The sequence below is a fragment of the Tupaia chinensis genome, unplaced genomic scaffold, assembly GCF_000334495.1.
Source record: "Tupaia chinensis unplaced genomic scaffold, TupChi_1.0 Scaffold000212_1, whole genome shotgun sequence".
NCBI classification, from domain to species: Eukaryota; Metazoa; Chordata; class Mammalia; order Scandentia; family Tupaiidae; genus Tupaia; species Tupaia belangeri.
Window position 1 is genome coordinate 1,281,509 of NW_006159687.1, and position 10,000 is coordinate 1,291,508.

A 10,000-nucleotide genomic window follows, 5' to 3' on the forward strand; every position below is an offset into this window, starting at 1 on the left:
AGCTAGATCCCATGTGGCTGATTGTGCAGTTTGAGTCTTGGACCCAGAAGCTTGTAAAATATGTCAGGTGCATATGTGTGTGCGCACCCAAAATCCTGAGAGGAGAATAGAGGAAAAGGGATTGCCACATTGTCACCCTCCTCCCAGGGGTTGGGGGATGATTTCTCTCTTTCTTTCTCTCTTTTTCTCTGCTGAGCACATGTATCATATAGAAAAAAAAAATTAACATTACAGAAAGGTGACTGGAGATTGAATCTCCAAAAGCTGGAAATTCAAATTACAGCCCGTGACTCTGTCTGCTCTGTCGTGGTTATTACATTTCTCCTGCTGTATTTCTGGGGTCCCAGCTTCATTGTTCTTGAGGCCGTCATCAGTCTCTAAGATTCTCATTTTTTGAAGAATAGTGACTCATTTAAAATTTTAAAGGCAATCAGCAGAAAATGTAATTAGGTTGACCCAGTAATTCTACTTCTGAAAATACATACCAGGTCAATATTTACCAAAGTGCTGTCTGAGAAGCATTAATTACATGAGAGATCAATGAGATGAGTCGGTTTGGGAAATGTGGCCTATTACATCCCACCTTGGAGAGCCAATGTTCATGGACACATTAAAGGTTCTGAGAAATCCTACAAGAAAGAAGTTTGTTTAACTTGCTTCAACTCTGCCTTTTCAAATCCCTTCTCACCTAACAGCTATACCATACTGTCTGGAGTCTCACTGCCCAGTTCAAATTGCCCCTGGTTCAACCGCTGTCATATCATTTGTCTAACTCTCCCTTCCCTCCTCTGTAAAGTGGAAATAATGCTAATTAAACTTTAAGGACTTGTGAGAATTGGATGAGAAAATGCATATAAGGCACAGACTTAGTGCTCAACACATTTAACTAAAATTATTACAGTTAGCATTTCTCAAAATTAGTGTTTATAGAACATACTTTGAAAATACCATCATAAGTAATCGACAAAAGCATAAGCATGCATACACAAGTAATTGCCAAAGGTCTATAAAGTGCCCCTGAAAACATAAAATTTACTGAAAGCCTTCCAGGTAGCACATGTCTGTAAAAAAGATTATTTGCAATCTTGGCAGTTTGGAGTTTCCATCCAGCTGGGAAGGACCAGGAGCTTGTTGCAGCGTGGTGGGATCTATGGATGTCTCCCCAGATGTTTGCAGGCACACAGATGGTCCATGGCGAGTAGAGGAAGGGCCGAGCTCCAAGGCAGATCAAGACAGGGCAGAGGGAAGAGGGGGTGCTGCCTGGTGCTTCCTCTTCTCCCAATCAGTAGAAAGGGAACATCTACCTTCCTGTTAATTTAACCTCTTACCTCAGCTCACGGAGACAAAGATGTCCTTTTCAGAAGTTACTCTTTCTGAAAAAGGATAAGTCATTTTCTCTTCCTTTAAAATGGGAAGTAAAAAAAAGCAGCTGATTTTCCTACACAATGTGGAATCACACAAGAAGAAAATACCAAGCAGAAACAACAGATTTCGTTTAGTTGGCGAGTTAAAAAAATTCCTTATGAGACATTAGACAGCTAATATTGCCATTGCCTATATATTTGTATAATTGTTGTCATTTTTTCAAGTATATTTTCTTCAAGGAAGGGGAACACCCTTAACATTGTATCACCACGCAGCCATCCTCTCCCGCACCCCAAGCCTTCCTGGCCAGCCAGGAGCCCAGGCACCCTGTGGGCACACCTGGTAAGTTCAGGGCAGCCAGGATCCACACCCAGGAGCATCCCATGTGTTTCTAGAACTGCCTGCTATACCTTAACACCTGTGCCAGCAGGCCTCGCCAACAGCTACTGCCTTTCTATATAGCAAAGTATTTGACATGCTATCGAGAAACTTCAGTTACCAAACTATCGCTTCAATGTAATTAGTAATAATTTCATCACAATTGCACCATGGGAAAAGAGAAGATTTTGTCAATATTAATGTGCCATTGGGAAACAAATAGTTACACTCCACTCTGGTGAGTAGATGGACACTCTTTGTTTAAAAAGGAGCGATGTCTACAGTGTACCTGAGCTGCATGCGTTTCCATGATTACGCCATCTCTCCAATGTGTTAGTCGCGTCATTTTTACCTGTTAGGGTTGTGTGGCTCAACAAGAAATCTTTATGCAACACAGAGTTACATACTCTGACTAACGTGTTAATCCTTGTAAAAATGCTTCTCTCTCCCAAATGTGACGATGAGCATTTGATTCTTAGTTCATGTCTCTCTGAGGATGACTTATCAATATCCATAATACTTAGATAGCTCAGAGCAATGGATTCTGCTTCAAGTTAAGCAAATAGGGCAGCCCCATTAAAGATATCCAAGGAAAATACTGCTTTGTGTACATTTAAGATCACTTACTTTGCCACTGACATACTAGCAAGTCAGCCTCAAAGGTTCATTGTATTTTTGTTGGCGAACTGGGGAGACAACATGGAGGACACCAAAAGCTTCTCCCAGTTCACATTTCATACTTTTACAAAATTAGTCTGCAGAGCCAAAAAAAGCAATGACCTCTTGCTTTTCCTTTCCTTTTCCGTGCAATAGCAATTTAATGTGTTGTTTTGACCGCACAGAAATTTAAATTAAATTTACTGTTTATTTTTGCAAATTAAAATGTGTGGTTTTATGGCATCTTTCTGCATTCATCGAAATCATCAAATATTATGCCATCCTCTGATAATTCTTCCTTTGATTAAAAAAAAAAATCTCAAAACTTTGCTCTTATCAAGTAACTGCAAAAATGAAGCCAGCTCTTTCAGCAGGTTCTGTGTGGTTGCAGGCTTTGCTGTGTGAGGGAAGGGATAAACAAACAGTAGATTGACAAAAAAAAATAAGCTATTTGCTGATAAGTTAAAGAGTAATATCTTTGCTTGACTGACATGCATAGTGTTTGTGCTGGAAAAAGAAATGTTGTACACTGTAAAGATGTGATTAAATGTAAATAAATTAATTTTAAAAAGAAACAAAGAAATGCAAATAAAAAAAAAAAGCCTCTTCTGGTGAAAGAGACTGGGGAGTATGGGATGGCACTGTTGGTAGGCATGACCTCACTTAGGCAGTCACTGAAATTTGATGAGGTTATAAAGTGAGAAAACAGTTCATGTTGATTTTTTTTTTCTGGAAAGTTAGTACTGCATGAAAATTATCACCTATTCAATTTTTCACTGGGGGAAAAAAAGTTCTTTCTGGAGTCTTCTGAATAGACAATTTTCCAGCACATACTTTTGGTAGGGCTGAAGAGACATGAACAGTATTTTTCACTTTTCAAGAAAAGACCAGTATGTTGTGTTTCTCGGTCTACTTTTCTTATCTTCTCTTTTCTTTCTTCCTTTCTTCTTCTCCTTCTTCCTCTTCTTCTCTCTTTTTTTTATTAATTTTGCATATGTGTTTTAAATTGTTTATTCTTAAAAACTCTCAAGGTATTTCTGAGTTAAAAAACAGCTCTATGCAGAAATAAAAGCATATTGTTCTTAATTTCTAAAGTGATTCTATTTATCTGTGGGCAAATACACAGAAGTCAGGCTTCTTTGACACAGAACAGAAATACAGTGATAAAACATCTGAGTAGAATGAAGAGCTCTGTGGCACTCTATGCTCTGTGTTGCCGCAGCACACTGACACGAAACTCTCCAGAGTGTTAATTTACTTGAGCAGTCCCTGGGAAGATTCATGCCAGAAAGTGGGAGAGAAGATTGGTAGCCAGAGAAATCGATGCCAAATGGTTCCTTACTGGTAGTGGCATCTGGATGGGAGGTTGGCCTGCCTCCGGGACGCTTGGCCAACAGCACCGTTGTCTATACAGACGGCTGTGTATCGTTCAGGAGTCCGACCACTGTGTGTGTGGTGTGTGTGCGTGTGCACGTGTGTGTGTGTGTGTGTGTTGGTAAGCTATTATTTCTGGGCCAGAGATTTCCAGGGCATTTTTGCATCTGTTGGCACCAGGTCTATATTTGGCTTCCCCAGAACTACCCACCGCTACACTTTAGTTTCTGAGCAGAGACATTGCACGTACATGGAAATGTATTAAGGGGAAACAAATCTTTCTTCAGATTTTTCTTAAATCACAAAAGCATATGTAAGTGTGGTGCTGACATTATTTTAGCTGGACCAGCTTCTACAAGCTACGAATAATAGGACATTCCAGTCTCATTGCAAAACTGTTCTTGACACTTTAGATAGAACCTAATCATAGAACTAGAGATTATTTTAATAATCAGAAATATAATGAACCATCAGAAAACTTAAAGTCAAGTTACTTCAAGGTTTCCAGAAAAGCAAAATTATTTTACAGAATGTAGTTACATGCAGTAATTTTCCAGGAGATGCCCCATATCCAATCAACTGACTTCTCAAAGTCCTGCGTTACTGCACAGGGCTATAACTTCTCAGCCTTCTGATGCTATGCTATTTTAGAGTTAAGTACTTTGAGATTACTTCCACGGTAGTCTAATCCAAACATCTATTGGATGGACACTTTGTATCATATGCTAGGGGGTAAAAATGGAATGAGATATCTAGTAGCCCAAAGATTTGGGATTTGTTTGACTAAATAAATGGAGAACAAAAATGTAATCAAGAACTCCAGGAAAAATGGATAAAAGCCAAATGGAGGTCCAAAGGTATCAGAGAAGTGGCAACAAAGAAACAGACCTGGAGTAGTGAAACTACCTACCTACCTGACAAAGGCACCTGAAGTGAGTGTTGGGTGCCCACAAACAGCTCCTGAAGACCTGGCCTTCTTGAAGGCTCTTCAGTCTTCTTTCTGCCTCCCTTTGACACCACTGGCTTTCTTCTAGAAGACTCTGTGTTCTTCTTGATGTTACTTCACCCACTCCCCTTTCCTTAGTGCCGTCTCCCAGTCTCCTCAGATCCCCAGGACATACTCTTTCAAATACTTCTCTTTCCTTCTACCTGCTAACTTTTGTTCCATTACCGTGGGGGAAAATTTTCTCCCTACTCATTTGCAAAGCAACACACTTGTCAAGAGCTACGTCCCAGTCCGAGCACGGAAGACTCAATATGAGAAAGATACTGATAATACATCTGTATAAGGGAAATAAGGTAACCTGTACCTTACTGGGAAGTGACCGTGGGAGCAATAAACAGATCATAGCAAACCCTAGACCCTGAGTGCCTAACACGTTCTTTAGAATTTCCACCTAATTCCCTGCTTTTCCTTCATCTCCAGCGTTCCGTTAACGGTATTTTTAAAAATATGTATTTGGGGCTTTTATTTGCTCACCAGTCATCCCTCAGAGGGAGTGGCTATGCTGCAATCCCTTCTCCTTTTCTTCACCCTGTCAGGATTTGCAGTAAAAAAAAAAAAAAAAAAAAAATTTGTATATGGATCTTACAGAAACATTTCCATTGAGGTGTTTTAAAACTGAAGGGTCGTAGAGATCATGTAATCCAAAATCTTCCTTCTAATAAATTAATTAGTACAAGGACACAAGTCCAATTCTCTCTCTCTCTCTCTTTTTTTTTTTTTTTAGAGAGATTTTTACTATAGGGAGCATGTACTTGCCAGAGACACAGAGAGAGAGACACTAAGAACTCACTCCCTGGGGGTGATAGCCATGCCGCAATCCTTTTCCACCCTCTTGGCATTTGGGGCACGCACACACAGGCACCCAACATGAGTCTCAAGCTCTGGATCTGGGACTCAAACCACAATCGGCCATGTGGGAGTCCAGTACCCTAACCACTACACCACCTGCTGACCCCAGTCCAGTTCCCTCTTAATGCTACTCTCGTGATTTATAGTTATGACATATTTAAAATGAAACCTGCAGGAAAGTCTTGAAAATACCATGGCATAATTTCCTGCAATAGCAAAATAGAGCTAACCAAGACTAAGGCGTCACCTTGTGACATAAAGGAGAAGCGGAGTGGAGTTGCTGCGAGCACAATGTGCCGAGGCTGGGGCGGGACCCCAGAATGGCCACTGGAAATCAGCTTTTACAAGTTGTGATTGGTTATGCAAAGGGCATCTGCCACTATTTTTCCCTCTCCCTAAGGCCTGTGGAAGTCTCAGGAGGTAGTGCTGAAGCTCAGATGTGACCACAAAGACACCTATATCCTCTGAGTGACAAGTGTCTTCAAAAATGGCTCCCGCTCAGATCCTCCACTAAAAAATCACCACCAGCAACTTGTGACTCTCTAGAAAAGATAGAGAATTCCATTCTTATTGAATAACCTTGTGCTCTAATTCTACATATTGGATATATCTACAGGAACAGAATATCCTGGATTAGTAAATTTCTAAATGTATGCATCTGTTTTATGGACTTAACTAATGTGAGTCCATTTCTGAAAGATCTGCTATTGGTTAGGCTGACATCAAGCTTTGGAGCCTTTGGTGAGGGTCATGCTCTGTGCCTTGCTTCTCAAATTGTGGCCTGGGGACTGGCAGGTGGCATGGTGGTTAAAGTGCTGGATTCCCACGTGGTGGACTGCAGTTCAAGTCCCAGACTCAGTAGCTTGAAAATCATGGTGTGTGTGTGTGTGTGTGTGTGTGTGTGTGCCCAAAATCCTGAGAGGAGAGTGAAGGAGAAGGGATTGCAGCGTGGTCATCCCCTTCCAGGGGTGAATTCTCACTTTTCCTTCTCTGTCTCTCCCCCTCTAGGGAGCACGTATACTTGATGGCAAGAAAATTTTTAAAAACAAAACAAAAAAAGTGTGGCCTGATGTGGCAGCCGTGGCATCACCAGGTAGCCTGTTAGAAATGCACATAGGCCTACTGAGTAGAACTTACATTTTAACAAGATCTCAGTGGCTCGCATGCATGCCCCAGGTGTTTCTAAAGTTCGAAAACACTACTCTTGGGCAGAGATTAGTAAACTTTTTCTGAAAAGGACCAAGTTGTAAATGTTTTAGATTCTGTGGGATATATATTCTTTATTGCAATTATTAAAAAATGTAAAACTCATTATTTGTTTTTTGTTTTTGTTTTTATTTGTCTCAGGGACAAATTACCCCCCTGGCCATAGCTTGCCCATCCTTGCTCCAGATCTTGGAAAACTCTATTGGAGTCAAGTCAGCCTGTGAAGCCAGCCATTCCTTACTGACTCACCCCAAATCCCATGTGCCAAGTGGAACTTTTCCTCTTTAAATTCTCAGAGATAGATTACTATTTTTTTTTTTTAGCAAACTTAATGAAGTACGATTCAGAAATTTTAAAATAATTAAGCATTGAATTAAGACATTAAAGGACTCCAGGAATTCTTGAACATAGACATAGAAGTCATTACAGAGTGAACTGGCTCCCTGATGGAACTGGGTCATAACTTGGGATGTCAGTGCTCTGGTCAAACAGTGGTTGCCTGGCTTACTTGACCAGGAGCAGCAATGAAGAAGAGAGAAGCCAGTGAGTCCTACCGTGACCAGGCATTCATGTGCACCGAGGACGATGGGCAAAGCTCACATAACAAGGTGCAGCAAGAAGCAGGCATACAGTAAGTTCCATTACCCGATTCCTAGTCCATGTTTATAGGCGCCGAATGGCAGGAAAAATGATTTTCTCTTATTCTCTGGCACCATTTGTGCAGAAGAATCTCCTCTTGGAGGCAGCCATGACCACCGGTCTGTACTGCCACTGCCTTGTTCTCAGTGAGTCGGAACTGTTTTGGCGACCACCAGTGGGCTTCTTTTGCCCAATCCATAGACAATTGACCCAGCAATTCTACTGACTAATACGAAGCGAGTAGGTGATCTCAGAAATGTATTCTTAAATTATTAGATCTTTTCATCTCGGATGAACTAACAAAAAAAAAGTTGCAATCGTATACGTTAAGTAACAACTTCAGATCATTGTAAAGCTTGCACATGTGGCATGCTTAAGTTTTTAGACATTCATTTGACAATAATAGTTTTATAATCTGCAGCAATTTCTAGCTTTCTCACTAAATCATTACATAAATTTCTAGTTTTATCCTGTTCTAAAACTTCTGCTGTGCAATATCAGAATCACCCGAGGGATTTGTTAAACTTGCCCATGGACAGGAGGCTCCCCGTGAACAAAAGAATTGGAATATCTAGTGGTGAACCCTGACATCTTGATGTCTTAGAAATGCATCAGTGTTTACCAAATGAGGGTAATATAATTTATTATTAAACACTGCATATTTTCCTAGACATTTTGTAAGACGCTTTTTGCTTTGAAATTTTTAAATAAATTAGAAATGCGGGTGCTGTGGTGGTTAAGGCTGGACTCCCACACGGCCGACCGGATGGCTTGCTTTCTCACTTTCTCTCTCTGTCCCTCTCTGGTAAGTACACATGCCCTATAGCACATTTAAAAATAACAATAAATAAAATTAAGAAAAAAATGCTATTGAAAGAAAAAAATCTTAAAACTATGGGGAGTCCTCATGAAAGTTACTTCTAGAATGTCCTTAGGGTTAGTACCAATGCAACTGAACGTTGTGAGCCTTTTTTTAAATTGGCTTTAGATATTGATCCATTATGAGTTAAATATAACCCAACAGGCACTTATGCCTTAATGTCATGGAAATGTGGCGGTTTCATGATTCTCAACGCCCTCTTGAAAACTGTGGCTGTGCTGGCTGCTCCTGCCAGGGTAGCCATCACCAAAACGAGTTCCTGAGACGAACTTAACTTTGCTTCTATTGTTAGTTTTCATTTTCACACTCGGTTAGTAATTATCTCAATTCCACCCAAATATGAGACCATGCTTAAAAAAATAAAAAAAAATACTCAGATTGTGCCTCTACCATTACCCCAGAACTTTCTGAAGTCATTCTCACAGAGGAAGAAATAGGCTGTCCTCTCTCATTCTAAAGTTCGAAAACACTACTCTTGGGCAGAGATTAGTAAACTTTTTCTGAAAAGGACCAAGTTGTAAATGTTTTAGATTCTGTGGGATATATATTCTTTATTGCAATTATTAAAAAATGTAAAACTCATTATTTGTTTTTTGTTTTTGTTTTTATTTGTCTCAGGGACAAATTACCCCCCTGGCCATAGCTTGCCCATCCTTGCTCCAGATCTTGGAAAACTCTATTGGAGTCAAGTCAGCCTGTGAAGCCAGCCATTCCTTACTGACTCACCCCAAATCCCATGTGCCAAGTGGAACTTTTCCTCTTTAAATTCTCAGAGATAGATTACTATTTTTTTTTTTTAGCAAACTTAATGAAGTACGATTCAGAAATTTTAAAATAATTAAGCATTGAATTAAGACATTAAAGGACTCCAGGAATTCTTGAACATAGACATAGAAGTCATTACAGAGTGAACTGGCTCCCTGATGGAACTGGGTCATAACTTGGGATGTCAGTGCTCTGGTCAAACAGTGGTTGCCTGGCTTACTTGACCAGGAGCAGCAATGAAGAAGAGAGAAGCCAGTGAGTCCTACCGTGACCAGGCATTCATGTGCACCGAGGACGATGGGCAAAGCTCACATAACAAGGTGCAGCAAGAAGCAGGCATACAGTAAGTTCCATTACCCGATTCCTAGTCCATGTTTATAGGCGCCGAATGGCAGGAAAAATGATTTTCTCTTATTCTCTGGCACCATTTGTGCAGAAGAATCTCCTCTTGGAGGCAGCCATGACCACCGGTCTGTACTGCCACTGCCTTGTTCTCAGTGAGTCGGAACTGTTTTGGCGACCACCAGTGGGCTTCTTTTGCCCAATCCATAGACAATTGACCCAGCAATTCTACTGACTAATACGAAGCGAGTAGGTGATCTCAGAAATGTATTCTTAAATTATTAGATCTTTTCATCTCGGATGAACTAACAAAAAAAAAGTTGCAATCGTATACGTTAAGTAACAACTTCAGATCATTGTAAAGCTTGCACATGTGGCATGCTTAAGTTTTTAGACATTCATTTGACAATAATAGTTTTATAATCTGCAGCAATTTCTAGCTTTCTCACTAAATCATTACATAAATTTCTAGTTTTATCCTGTTCTAAAACTTCTGCTGTGCAATATCAGAATCACCCGAGGGATTTGTTAAACTTGCC

General features: G+C 40.3%; 1 long non-coding RNA gene across 3 annotated transcripts in view; it reads left to right on the forward strand.

Annotated features, from left to right (window-relative positions):
* Nucleotides 1–10,000, forward strand: part of LOC102486141 (uncharacterized) — a 491,111-nt gene that overhangs the window by 425,035 nt on the left and 56,076 nt on the right. The window contains exon 1 of one of the 3 annotated variants that reach the window (XR_334384.2): nucleotides 9,185–9,462. The exons of the other annotated variants lie outside the window; for them this stretch is intronic. This is a non-coding gene — a long non-coding RNA (uncharacterized LOC102486141). Of the gene's footprint in view, nucleotides 1–9,184; nucleotides 9,463–10,000 lie in introns of those variants that run through there. 3 annotated transcript variants of the gene reach the window in all.